At 36.0% G+C, this 14,670-nt stretch overlaps 2 protein-coding genes across 2 annotated transcripts in view; both read right to left on the reverse strand.

Moving 5' to 3' along the window:
* LOC127863184 (uncharacterized) overlaps positions 1-14,670 on the reverse strand; it is a 352,983-nt gene that overhangs the window by 228,030 nt on the left and 110,283 nt on the right. The window lies entirely within an intron of this gene.
* The window catches only part of LOC127863178 (uncharacterized), a 208,560-nt gene that overhangs the window by 510 nt on the left and 193,380 nt on the right, over positions 1-14,670 (reverse strand). Inside the window, exons 8-12 of the mRNA XM_052402574.1 lie at positions 13,743-13,955; positions 12,420-12,509; positions 2,752-3,066; positions 1,185-1,307; positions 195-293 (exon numbers count right to left, since the gene is read on the reverse strand). The gene's annotated coding sequence lies outside the window, so the exon portion shown is untranslated. The remainder of the gene's footprint in view (positions 1-194; positions 294-1,184; positions 1,308-2,751; positions 3,067-12,419; positions 12,510-13,742; positions 13,956-14,670) is intronic.

Consider the following 14,670-nt stretch of genomic DNA (forward strand, 5'->3'; position numbering starts at 1 on the left):
ACAGGTAGGCAAGTTCACATGATTGTAAAAATGCTTGGTTTCATAGCACAAGCAATTCTTTTCTATTCTAGACTAGACACACAAATCTGACAGATTCGTGGACGTATGTACAGACAATGGTGAATCTACATGCACCCACACATCTCTGAACTAGGGGGCAAGGACAAAAGCATGCACATGACTTGAAAACTCACCAGAGGTCCGCTCTGCATGATGTTCATAGACTGAGGGTCCTGAACCATGGAGCTGTGACAGAAAATGCTTCCAGACTCAACGATTTGCTATCCAGAGTTCTGAAAATATGTATTTCACGTGTCTAACACGACAACGATTTGAAAGACTCATCAAAATCAAGTATCAAAGTGCTGGGTCAACCCTGGCAACACACTTGATAGTCATTCATAAACCCATGAACTTAAAAAAGGCATAAGCTAAAATATTTGACTTAAGCCTAGTGCAGCCACTAAGTTCCAGAGTTTGAGAGCTATTCAACTTTTTTTAGAAGTTCAAATGCAATCAAGCAAAATAAAAAGCGAATATAAATCTGCTTAATTCTGTGTATCACCTAATTTTATTTCACAAGTGGAGAGTAAACAATATAATTGTATAAGTTGCCAGGCCATGAGTTTTGTTTCTGTAATAAACAAACAAGATTAAAAAAATGCAAAAAATATATTTGTATTTGATGATAAAGTACAACAAAGAACCAAATTTATGCAAGAACAGCTTAGAAAACTACAAATATTGATGTGTAACTGTGCAATCAATTTAATATACAAGGTTTATATTTACGTACTGACATATTTTTAATACAAATGAACGTAGAATACATAGAAATAAAGTATTAAATCACTTAGTAATATAGTTTGTAATATATTTAAACAAATATTATTTAAATAGCAGTACAGTATTTTATGTTATATCCTAACATAATTATTATATAAAGATCAGAAAGTTAAAAAACAACATTCTTTTGATTTTAAAATTGATATAATTATTATTGGATTAAAAACATTAAAAGCATTTTGTGATACCATACAATTTGTAATGCAATACTGGTTAAATCAGTACTTATATGTTTGTGTATTCAAATATCTTGCCACTTTAAAATGTGTTTCTGTTATGTCATTCGGGTCAGTCAAACTGCAAATACAATCTGTGAACAAGTACATTTAAAATCTTACTGCCATGGCCACCCAAGACCATGTGACATTTAACATGATCTCCTGGTGAGTGCTGGAGCAAGGTCAAGGTCATGATGGAGGATTTCATCACTAGGCACTGAACGGTGTGGGACGACCCTTGACCTGGTTAGGAAGAGACGCAGAGTGATAAAATTCAAACAATAAATCAAAGCAAAGTCAAGTATATCAATATGCTTGACTATGTTTTGAAACAAATGTTTTAGAATAAATTAAATTTTAGGAAATTCATAGTTAAGTTTGTGCATTAATACTTCTATTGGCTGCCATGCATATGCATCTGTGTTGTTGAATTACATGCATTATAAAAGTACGATCTTACATGGGAATCAGCAATTATGCTTTATAACTCCAATAGGTTTTATAAAAACAATCCATATTGTGCCAACGTTGCGACACACTGCTACGACTAGGTAGCTCACACATGGAAAACAGCTTACTAGACTGCTGCTGATTCTGTTTTTGCTGCTGTGTCGATGTGGTTTGGTTGCTAGGATATTGCACGACACTGAACAATTAGTAACAGCTGAAATACATTTATCCTGGGAAATTCGTCATAATACATAATTATATTTATGCCCCCCTTCCAAGTAGAGGGGGTATATTGTTTTGCACATGTCGGTCGGTCTGTCCGTCCGTCTGTCCGTCCACCAGATGGTTTCCGGATGTTAACTCAAGAATGCTTAGGCCTAGGATCATGAAACTTCATAGGTGCATTGATCATGACTGGCAGATGACCCCTATTGATTTTCAGGTCACTAGGTCAAAGGTCAAGGTCACAGTGACTTGAAATAGGAAAATGGTTTCCGGATGAAAGTCAAGAATGCTTTGGCCTAGGATCATGAAACTTCATAGGTACATTGATAATGACTGGCAGATTAACCCTATTCATTTTCAGGTCACTAGGTCAAAGGTCAAGGTCACAGTGACTTGCAACAGTAAAATGGTTTCCTGATAATAACTCAAGAATAATTAGGCCTAGGATCATGAAAATTAATAGGTACATTGATCATGACTAGCAGATGACCCCTATTGATTTTCAGGTCACTAGGTCAAAGGTCAAGGTCACAGTGGCAAAACACGTATTCACACAATGACTGCCACTACAACTGACAGCCCATATGGGGGCATGCATGTTTAACAAACAGCCCTTGTTCACAAAGGTTCCTTCATCGAACATTATTGATCACAATAAATGCAAGTGACTATATAGCTTCTTTGTATTTAAACAAACATATTCACACAACTTTGCACAACTGTAAGCACAATGTTAGTAAATAACACCGAATAGAAAATAAGTTACACAGTATTTGCCTTCCCATGTATGGCGAGATACAGACACAGTAAATTATTTTTGTACACGTCTGGTGAGTTTACCACTGATTTGTTAGACCTTTGTCACAAAACGACCACTAACCATCAACCCACACTCTATGGGGTTCATACAATTGAAGTTTTAATTTAATCCCTTGAGAAATGTACATGTGGTTTCTTACAATTCTGTTTACATTAAATACATACAAAAAGCCCCTCTGACTGACCAACTTACAGAATATTGACTCCAATATACCCTCTCCAAAACGTGGTTTGTGGGCTTTAATGATCATTAATAAGCGTATCCACCTTGCAGGCCATGTTGCTGTATTGTTGCTGTGAGATCGAGATGTTCAGAAATTTATAAGACCATGGGTGCATCATGGACCTGTCCCCATGGCTGAGGCTGCTGCTGGAACCTAGATTGGTACCGGTTTGACATTCGGCCTGGAATCCTATCTCTCTGAAGGGTAACGTTTGAGGCAGTCTACCTGTTCATTAGCTCGGCCAGGTTTTCAGGGAAGGGTGCCTTGTTCATCGACATGTTGTCCTGTGAAATAAAATATCAACAAAGTGAAACTCCAGTTGCATCAGCAGGATATCATTCATCACTTGAAGGTCTTTTACTTAAGTAAAGTCATCATTTGACATAATATTAGACAGGACATAAACTATACAAACCATTACCCAGTTTAACAATCTGAATGTATACTTGAAGTTTATGAACTGTCAAGTTAAATTATGCCAATTACATACATTCTGATGGAATTATTACATAGGTAAAGAGGCGGTTTTCAGACAGTTCATACGCCAAAAAATGAAGAACGATAATGCTAACAAAATACAATGTACACCCGTTCAGAAGACTGGTTTTCATTGACTGTGAGTGCAATGGCAGAAATGATTCACGGTCAATGTTTCTTCATTAAATAAGAATATAGTTTGGAAGTGCTACAGGGGCTCTGGCGTGTTGCTAAACTTGTACAAGATATGAAGAAATGTTGATTGCTGAAGCAGCAATGTCTGCAAGTCTTGCTGTTATAACCACTCTTTCTCTAACACGCGCTCCAACTTTCTTTTGGTTGCTGCAAGAAATACTAAAAGACTTTTGAAAATCGTATGAAAATTTTGTTTTTGTTTCAAATTCAATGCCACAAATATTTCCAGTACACTGAAAATAAACAAATTCCTTAAATGTAATAATGTTTCTCTATTTTAATGTTCCATAATTGAAAACAAGCCAAACGGTTCTTCATTGAAAATCATCTGAATGTTGTTAATATAAACAAGAGGGCCATGATGGCCCTGAATCGCTCACCTGACTAACCTTGCTTCATAAACTTAAATTTTATTAGACCCATATACAATCCCAAGCCAAATTTCATTAATTAATACATTCTGACAAAATTTCATTAAGACGTGATGAAAACTGTGACCTCTTTCATCTACACAAGGTTTTACTAGAATTGGCCCGGTGACTTAATTTTTGACCCCAGATGACCCATATACGATCCAAAATCAGATATTATCAAGATAAACATTCTGACCATATTTCATTAAGATCATATGAAAACCATGACCTCTATTGTCTTCACAAAGTTTTTATATGATTTGACCTGGTGACCTAGTTTTTGACCCCAGATGACCCTAATACAATCCCAACCCAGATTTCATCAAGATTAATATTCTGGTCAAATTTCATAAAGATTTAATGACTGTGACCTCTACTGTCTACAAGTTTTTTTTTAATCTGGCCTAGTTTTTGACCCTAGATGACCCAAATTCAATCCCAACCCAGATTTTAACAAGACAAACATTCTGACTCTATTTCATTAAGGTCTGATGAAAACTTTGACCTCTATAGTCTACACAAGGTTTTTCTATTATTTGACCTAGTGCCTAGTTGCTGACCCCAGATGACCCAAATACAATCCAAACAGGGCTCCCCTGGCCCAAAAATTTCTGTAGCCAACTTTTTAGCCAAATGGAATTTTGTGTAGCCAAATTTTAGAAACTGTAGCCAAAGTTTTAGCAAAGCATTTGCAGGGGTCAAAGTTGGATATTTTGAAAATCCTGAACTTAAAGCTGCGGGCCAGGGGGCCGCAGGGCCCTCAGTGGGTCCAGGGGACAAGGGGGCCGGAGGCCCCCGGAAGCTCCTGGATTCGACGCATTAAAAGGGTGCCTGTACCTGTTCTGGTGATTCTATTTTCTTAAAAAAAACAACATACTCATATATTTGAAAATCTTCATGTATTTGATAAGGAACACACAAAAGTTAGTCAAAAGGCAATTCATTCACATGCACCCACTGTCTGGCATGGATTCGACTGCAGGTGTTGCTTTTGAAGAACCCGGTCAAACCTGTAACAGTCGTTACAAATTATAATATTTTTCACACATACTTTAAAAAGTCAATAATACATGTTTAATAAATGCAGAATCAAATGTTTGTCACCATTTATATTCACAGAATCATGCTTCCAGAAGCCTCCACATTTACCTAATAAAATTGGGTATGGTGGCTTCTGCTCAACAGTTAAAATTGAAAATTTCAGCATGGGTTCCCCTAGTTTTTATCCCAATTGTTTTGTTTGAATGCTAAATAATTGTATCCCGGTGTGACCCAAATTCGACGATGTAATGGTTACATGAAGCAATATTTAGCAAATAATTAAAGAAATAATGAAATGTTAAATAGCACAAAATAATAATTTTAAACTCGGCTGTATTACTTTGAAATGATTCCAAGACAATAATCATCCATTTAATCGATAAAAATAGAACATCGTCGAATTTGGGTTACGGTAGGTTGCCCATATTTGTTTTACAAAAAGTAAAAAAAAACATTTCTTGCTGCTGGGCTCATATGTTGGGGACAATAAAACATTTTATTTAACTAAAAAAGACCTGTCCCAGTCAGCAAAAATGGCGTATTTGATCGTATTTTCAATTACTGTTAAAATTCTTTTCCTGTTTTATGCTTTATTCAAAGTTCAAAATATTTTAAAAGCTCACAATCAATGAATCAAACGTTATTAATAAAAAAAAGGCAAATTTGCTAGATCTATCTTGCTGATTTTTGATGCAAAAAAAACTAAACAATTAACTTTAGCAACAGAAAATAAGACCAAATTCGGGGTGTTAGTTTACAAAAAATAAAAACCCTACCTGGTTGGTCTTGAGGGTTCTTATATTCTTTATGTGATTAGGGTCCTCTGCGTGGAAACGAAATGCCTTCTTCCCACAAGACTGATAATTTAGGGTTTTCTTACAAACTTCTCAAATCGCTTTTCCACAAGCTTCCACTTTTATCAACCATTTCCCTCACGCCCGTAGACTACAGCGTAGTCTTTCTCGTGTAACCATTCCCAGCGCCACTTATTTTATGCACCTTCAAGATTTTTCACCTTATATCCAACAGGCAAGTATCTCGTTGCCATTTTTGTCAACTTGAGTCTAAACACAGCTTCCCATTCGGCATTAAATATATGCAAAAAGTACTCAAATTGATTTAAATCGGCAGCAATCTTTAATCTTTAATCAGATGTAATTGTTTATTTAAGCCGCTACGATGTACAATTTGTTTTCACATCAGTAATTTGTCTCGATGACCGGTGTGTATGCCGACTGCGTATCAATTTTTCAGCTCAATAACACGGCGATGTATTGAAGCACAGTCTACAGCTTAAAGCGGTTAATATCTGGGACTGCATGTCAGGAAAAAAATCAATACCGATATTTCGCATTGTTCAATAATTAAGCAACGATTAATAACACTTATCCTTTATGGATTTTCATGAAATAAAAACCATAATAAAGAAAATTTTATTCTCTTTAATCTGATTTTTAAATTATTATAATACACTTAGTGAAAAACAATTAATTATGCTGTTAAAGGTTTTCTATTATTTGACCTTGTGACCTAGTTTTTGACCCCAGATGACCCATATACAATTCCAACCCAGATTTCATCAAGACAAACATTCTGACCAAATTTCATAAAGATTGGATGTAAAATGTAACCTCTATTGTCTACACAAGGTTTTTCTATTATTTGACCTAGTGATCTAGTTTTTGACCCCAGATGACCCAAATACAATCCCAACCCAGATTTCTTCAAGATAAACATTCTGACCAAATTTCATACAGATTGCATGAAAAATGTGGAAGATTTTTGAAAGTTTTCACAAAATAGGCAAAAACGAATAAACATGCAAAGTTCAACGAGCTCCTGCGGCCATGTTTTTTGACGAATCAAATTTCTTTGAACAACTTTTTCAGGGGAGCCTTCAAAGGTCATCCCTGTGAAATTTTTTGAAAATCTGATGAGCGGTTTCTGACAAGAAGATTTTTTAAGGTTTTTACCATATATGGTCATGGCGGCCATCTTGGTTATGTGATCAATTTTTTTTAACAATTATTTTGTCCCATGACCTAGGTATGCTCCACATGAAATTTAGTTGAAATTGGCTCAATGGTTTAGTAGAAAAAGATGTTTACAAATTGTTTACAGACGGACGGACGGACGCCGGACGCTGAGTGATCACAATAGCTCACCCCGAGCTATCGCTCAGGGGAGCTAAAAAGGGCCTGAAGCGCTCACTTGAGTTCAAGGTAAACCAACTGTAGAAGACATGCCCTCGCGATATAGTTTGTGACCTCACTTTAAACATTCTGATTAAGTTTCATTATGGTTGAGTCATACATCTGGCCTATAGATTGATATTAAAGTTTTGTAAGGTCTGAACTGGTGACATTTTAGATTCATGTGAAACAAATTCAAACTAATATAAAATATAAAGAAGTGAAACTCTAGCTACTGGAGCAGTATTGAATTCTTATTATATACAATTAGTTGGTCCTTTATTAAAGGCAAGTGACCCATTGCCAAAACAGTACAAAACAGCACAAAACAGCACAATACAAAACAACATAAACACATATAAGAATAAAGCTGGGGTCACCGCCTTGGAACGGTCAATGCAATGCATTGGGGTTTAAACCGGTTTTAGAGCGCTCAACCACACACTTGGCCCAGCAATATTCATGATACACTTAAGTGTAAAAAAAATTAAACCTCATAGCATTGTTACTCAAATTAAACAATAATACAAGGGAATTAAAACATATTCAATTTAATTACCATTTAATTACTCAATGGTAGGAGAGATACCAGAGCAAGAGAGTTACAACTTTTTGAGGAACGATGAAATTAAACTACGAACAAGTGTCAACTACATTCCTTCTTTATAGAAAATGATTTAAGTATATAGCGTCATGAAGTTAATATTTCAGATCATCATCGCGCAAATACAGGAAGAAGCAGAAAAAATGGGGTTAAAAGATCTATATTACATAGCTTGGTTGTTTATGTGACTGCTAAAAATAAAGCAAACAAGAAACGCCTGTCAGAGAGAAAACACAATAAAAATTGAACGTACAAATTAAACTCAATGACATATGCATGTAGATTAAAATAGTGAAAGTATGAAGCGATGACTTCACAAAAATCTATGTAGCCAGGAACAGAGAAAGAATATCATATGACATAATTGACAAGCGATGACACGTTGACGTGAACAAAATCCAGCAAGGCTGTAACATAAAAATAAAAATATTAAAGGGGCGGTACTGTAAAATTGAATTACTAATAAAACTAGCTTAGGTAATTAAATATTTGAGAATCAAATGTTTAAAATGGTAATTCCATTAAGGATTCCAAATTTTAAGAGAAGAAAGATATAGTGAATCGAAAACCAACAAGCACGTTTGTTTAAGTACGTTTACATCATATCATTTTGATAAAAATGAGTTTATTTAATTGAAAAGTTTAATTTAAACATTTTCTTTAAGATACTTAAATTTGCGAACACGCTTCAAAACATCTCCATAAAATGATGGGTGGGAAATTCCATTAGTTAAATGCCATTTTAAATAAACATTATATTAAGAAATTAAATCACCATACTTTGAGTGAAATTTAGCGAATTTACTTCTAAGGTTATGATACAAACAAGAGATGTGTTTGTCAGAAACACAATGCCCCCTATTGCGCCGCTTTGAAAAAAATAAATAATTTGTTTGACATGTGACCTTGAAGGATGACCTTGACCCTGAACTTCCACCACTCAAAATGTGCAGCTTCATGAGAATGCCGCTTTGAATTTTTTTTTTGACCTTTGACTTTAAAGGATAACCTTGACCTTGAAAATCCACCACTCAAAATGTGCAGCTCCATGAGATACACATGCATGCCAAATATCAAGTTGCTACGTTCAATATTGCAACAGTTATGAAGAAGGTTAAAGTTTTGGTTAAAGTTTTTGGACACATATATTTTACCTTTGACCTTGAAGGATGACATTGACATTGACCTTTCACTACTCAAAATGTGCAGCTCCATGAGATACACATGCATGCCAAATATCAAGTTGCTACGTTCAATATTGCAAAAGTTATGAAGAAGGTTAAAGTTTTGGTTAAAGTTTATAATTTTTATATTGACCTTTGACCTTGAAGGATGACGTTGACCTTGACCTTTCACCACTCAAAATGTGCAGCTCCATAACATACACATGCATGCCAAATATCAAGTTGCTACGTTCAATATTGCAAAAGTTATGAAGAAGGTTACAGTTTTGGTTAAAGTTTTGAATTTTTATATTGACCTTTGACCTTAAAGGATGATGTTGACCTTGACCTTTTACCACTCACAATGTGCAGCTCCATGAGATACACATGCATGCCGAATATCAAGTTGCTACGTTCAATATTGCAACAGTTATGAAGAAGGTTAAAGTTTTGGTTTAAGTTTTGGGACACATATATTTTACCTTTGACCTTGAAGGATGACATTGACATTGACCTTTCACTACTCAAAATGTGCAGCTCCATGAGATACACATGCATGCCAAATATCAAGTTGCTACGTTCAATATTGCAAAAGTTATGAAGAAGGTTAAAGTTTTGGTTAAAGTTTATAATTTTTATATTGACCTTTGACCTTGAAGGATGACGTTGACCTTGACCTTTCACCACTCAAAATGTGCAGCTCCATAACATACACATGTATGCCAAATATCAAGTTGCTACGTTCAATATTGCAAAAGTTATGAAGAAGGTTAAAGTTTTGAATTTTTATATTGACATTTGACCTTGAAGGATGACGTTGACCTTGACCTTTTACCACTCACAATTTGCAGCTCCATGAGATACACATGCATGCCGAATATCAAGTTGCTACGTTCAATATTGCAACAGTTATGAAGAAGGTTAAAGTTTTGGTTAAAGTTTTGGGACACATATATTTTACCTTTGACCTTGAAGGATGACATTGACCTTTCACTACTCAAAATGTGCAGCTCCATGAGATACACATGCATGCCAAATATCAAGTTGCTACGTTCAATATTGCAAAAGTTATGAAGAAGGTTAAAGTTTTGGTTAAAGTTTTGGGACACACACACACACACACACACACACACACACACACACACACACACACACACACACACACACACACACACACACACACACACACATACAATGACAGACAGGCCAAAAACAATATACCCCCGATCTTTCGATCCGGGGGCATAAAAAACTTGTTTTAGCAATTTCTTCGTTAATATATGATTACGATCATTAAAATCGTTTAAACATGAACATGCTCTGGCATAACGTACCAACTGCGAAATGTAAATACCATAGGACGGACCTTTAGGGATGTTGCCATTTAGGAACGGAACATTCACAATTTCAAAGTTAAAGTCGTCCCGTTTGTCGTATAAACTAGTTTTAATCATATTATTATTAATATTAATTAAAAGATGTAAGTCTAAATACGCAGCTTCTGTATTGGATTGACACGATCTATTTAAGACTAGTTCGTTTGGTTAGATTGTGTGAATATATTGTTCAAAGAATGGGTTAAACATTAAATCTGTCAAGATAAACAGTCTGACTATGTTTCATCAAGATTGAGTCTTGAGACCTAGATTATGTGTACACAAGTGGTCCGGATTCGACTCGGGCTAAATATTGTCAAGATAAACATTTCGACTAAATTTCATCAAGATTGAGCCAATAATGAGGCCTCTTAAGTGTTAACAGTGATTTTCTACGATTTGAATAGGTGACTTAGTTTTGGGATGCATGAGACCCAGATGCGAATTATCCTAGATATTGTCTAGATCAACAAGCAGACCAATTTTCATCAAGATTAAATTAAACAAGAAATGTGTTTGTTAGAAACACTATGTCCCCTTCTGCGCCGCTTTCACTTTTTTGTTTGACCTTTGACCTTAAAGGATGACCTTGACCTTCCACCACTCAAAATGTGCAGCTCCATGAAATACACTTGCATGCCAAATATGAAGTTGCTATCTTCAATATTGCAAAAGTTATGGCAAATGTTAAAGTTTGACCAAACCAACAGACAGACCAACGTACAGACGAACAGACAGGGCAAAAACAATATGTCCCCCAGTATATTGGTGGGGGACATAACAAGAGCACCGCATAACGGGTGCCACGCTCGGCTGCGAAAGCTTGTCAGAATTTTTTTTTTAGAGGTCACAGTGACCTTGACCTTTAACCTAGTGACCCAACAAGAGATGTGTTTGTCAGAAACACAATGCCCCCTACTGCGCCGCATTGAAATAACATTTCTATTTATCATTTGGTAGGTATAGAAATCATCTCCCTTTAAAGGTTATTACTTCCCTTGAATTTGTATTTTTGATCTTAGACCTTGAAGGATGACCTTTACCTTGACCTTTTACCAAGATGTGTTTGTCTGAAACACAATGCCACCTACTGCCCCGCTTTGATCTATTTAACAAAAATATATACGTTGGCAGGTCAGATAATTATGTCCATTGAAAGCTTATAACTTCCCTTGGATTTGTTTTTTCGACCCTTGTCCTTGAAGGATGATGTTCACCTTAAAATTTTACCACTAAAAATGTGCAGCTCCATGAGATACACATGCATGCCAAATATCAAGGTGCTATCTTCAATATTCAAAAAGTTATGTCTAATGTTAAGGTTTTAGCACGCCGCCTACGGCAGACGGCGGAAGACGAGCTGGCTATTACAATAGCTCGGGTTTTCTCCAAAAACAGTCTCGCTAAAAATCAGGCTTTTAGATTGATAACAAGCTACAAGTTTACACAGCAGACAGCACGATCCCTGGGGGCCACATAGGGCGATCACAATGTCTTACTTTTAAAACTTTGTGCTCAAGTTAGATAAAAACGATTTTGCAACACATATCACTTAGGAGTCTTCTGGGGGCAAAAGCCATATGTAAAGTTTCTGATGCACTCAATAAATGGCTACTTACACCACAACTATCATGTTCTTTTGTTTACAATCAAACTTCTTATCACTTAGTTGATAGGTCATTATTGGTCATTAAAGTTGATATACGGATATCTTCAAAACTAAATTCATGTTATGCAAAGCTACAAACATTATTGGCCCCTCTTATGTATCAATAGTAGTTTAAGAACCATAATTACAATTGATATATAACCTGATCTTGTTAAGAGTTTAAGAGTCAGATATGTTAGTACCTGCTGATAAATTTGTTTGTTGTTGTTGATGTTTCGAGTGTTAATATAGCTCTGGATGTTCGATTTGCAACTGCAAATTTCAGAGTAAAGCTTGAAACTTATGCATTTTCTTCACTTTTCTATATAAGATATAATAGTTTGTCGCTGAATCTTTAACCTTAAATAAGATAAACTGGTCAATTTATTGAAGAGCAGAAACCCCAGTTTGCATTGGGTTTTACCTAATTGTTAAAGCTTGAAAGCATCTAAAGTCTTAAGCTAGTAATAGTGGGTATCCTGAATGCTTTGCCACAGTAAACCCTTTCGCAATGGCAAGGGGACTTACCTATTGAGATGAAGTGGCCAATTCGGAGTTTGTGAACATATTTCTCTTGGCCTGACCTTGTGATCCCTCGCGAATCCTAAACATGTGTCCCTGTAAATCAAATAATTAAATGCATTATGATATGGCATCAGTTATATTGAAAGTCAATCAATTTAGTTTGAGTAAAAACTATTAGAAATAAATTATGCTTGAAGGCTTTCGATATAAATGGGATGTGCACTAAACACTTCATACAAACAAAGCCTACATAATGTACACTTGATACAAACATTTTTCACCCCTATCGAACCAATATTTATTAAGTTACGTGTAACTCTAAAAAGGTGTGACGAACATAAGGAAGGCTGGAAGGAAGGACGGAGAGTTTAAAGACAAAGGACAAATCTAAACGACCTTTCCTACGCCTTTTCAAGGCAATGCAAAACGGCGACTATTACAAATATGTACGATTACCTAATGATTTTTTAAGTAAGCAGCAAGGATAGAGTTGTATCAATGTATACTACACACAGACTATATTCATTGAAATTAGAGCTTTGTCACAGACGTCACAAATACCCCCACATGCCGCATTGACACAGAATATTTCGCATGTTGTCTTCACAAAAAAAAGCGGACACCATGCTATATGTTTGAAACGCACTAAGTGACCACGTGACCTAGTTTTTAACCCGACATTGCTCATGTTCGATCTTTACCTTCACATCATCTAGATACAACTTCTGACAAAGTGTGGTGAAGATCGGATGAAAACTAATTGAATTACGAGCGGACACCATGCTGAATGTGTAAAACGAACGTTCGAAGTAACCCCTTGACCTAGTTTTTAATCTTGAATGATCCATGTTTGAACTTGGCCCTTAGAATCATTAAGATACAACTTCTGACCAAGTTTAGTGAAGATCGGATGAAAACTACTTGAATAAGAGAGCGGACACCATGCTCAATGTTTAAAACGCACTAAGTGACCATGTGACCTATTTTTTGATATGCCATGACCCATGTTTAAACTTGGCCAAGACATCATCTAGATACAACTTCTGACCAAGTTTGGTGAAGTTTGGATGAAAACTACTTGAATAAGAGAGCGAACACCATGCTAAATGTTTAAAAACGCACTAAGTGACCCTGTGACCTAGTTTTTGACCCGGCATGACCCTTTTTGAACTTGAACTAGACATCATTTAGATACAAAATCTGACCAAGTTTTGTGAAGATCGGATGAAAACAACTTGAATAAGAGAGGGGATACTTAATACAGACCGACCGACAGACAAGCTCACTCCTATAATAACCCCCCTAAGCTTCGGTTAATTATAGTACCAATGTTCCTTGTGGTTTAAGTAATCTTGGCCCCTGGGCAGGAAAGTTTGGTGCCCCAGTTTTAGACTGGCTGCCCCCTGCGGATAGGACGGGTTGAGCATTGGCCCCAATGTCCACTAAGTGTCCCTAGGCGTATGGACCCAGCTGATCAGAGAGCCTGTTGTTAAGCTGGGTACCAATCTACGAATGCATGAAGTCCTGTAGGAACCGGCTCTTAAAACAAAATCCACAGGAATGTAATGTGCCGAAGGCATTTAAATAATTGTTTGACTAAAATTTAATATAATTAAACATTTTTTTTAATGAAAGGAGAAACTTTTGGCTCAGGTGTTAAATTCTGGACTTAAAATAGACAAAACAATGCCCTGACCTTCTTTGAGTAAAACTGATATCAGATCAACTCTTATTGGCTATTTATTTACCATGTTTGAGTAATTTAAAAACACTTAATTCCTATTTGATGCTTTGAACTTGTCCTCAATCAGTCAGAAAAAGGACTGATGTTGAGTGAACTATTTTATCCTCATTCTGGGAAAATAGGACTTAATGTATGTGCAGTCTGCACAGGCTAATCTGGGATGACACTTTAATAGGACTTAATGCATGTGCAGTCTGCACAGGCTAATCTGGGAATACACTTTGATAGGACTTAATGTATGTGCAGTCTTCACAGGCTAATCTGGGATGACACTTTAATAGGACTTAATGTATGTGCAGTCTGCACAGGCTAATCTGGGATGACACTTTAATAGGACTTAATGCATGTGCAGTCTGCACAGGCTAATCTGGGAATACACTTTGATTGGACTTAATGTATGTGCAGTCTTCACAGGCTAATCTGGGATGACACTTTAATAGGACTTAATGTATGTGCAGTCTGCACAAGCTAATCTAGGATGACACTTTAATAGGACTTTATGTATGTGCA

This window comes from Dreissena polymorpha, unplaced genomic scaffold, assembly GCF_020536995.1.
Source record: "Dreissena polymorpha isolate Duluth1 unplaced genomic scaffold, UMN_Dpol_1.0 chrUn002, whole genome shotgun sequence".
NCBI lineage: Eukaryota > Metazoa > Mollusca > Bivalvia > Myida > Dreissenidae > Dreissena > Dreissena polymorpha.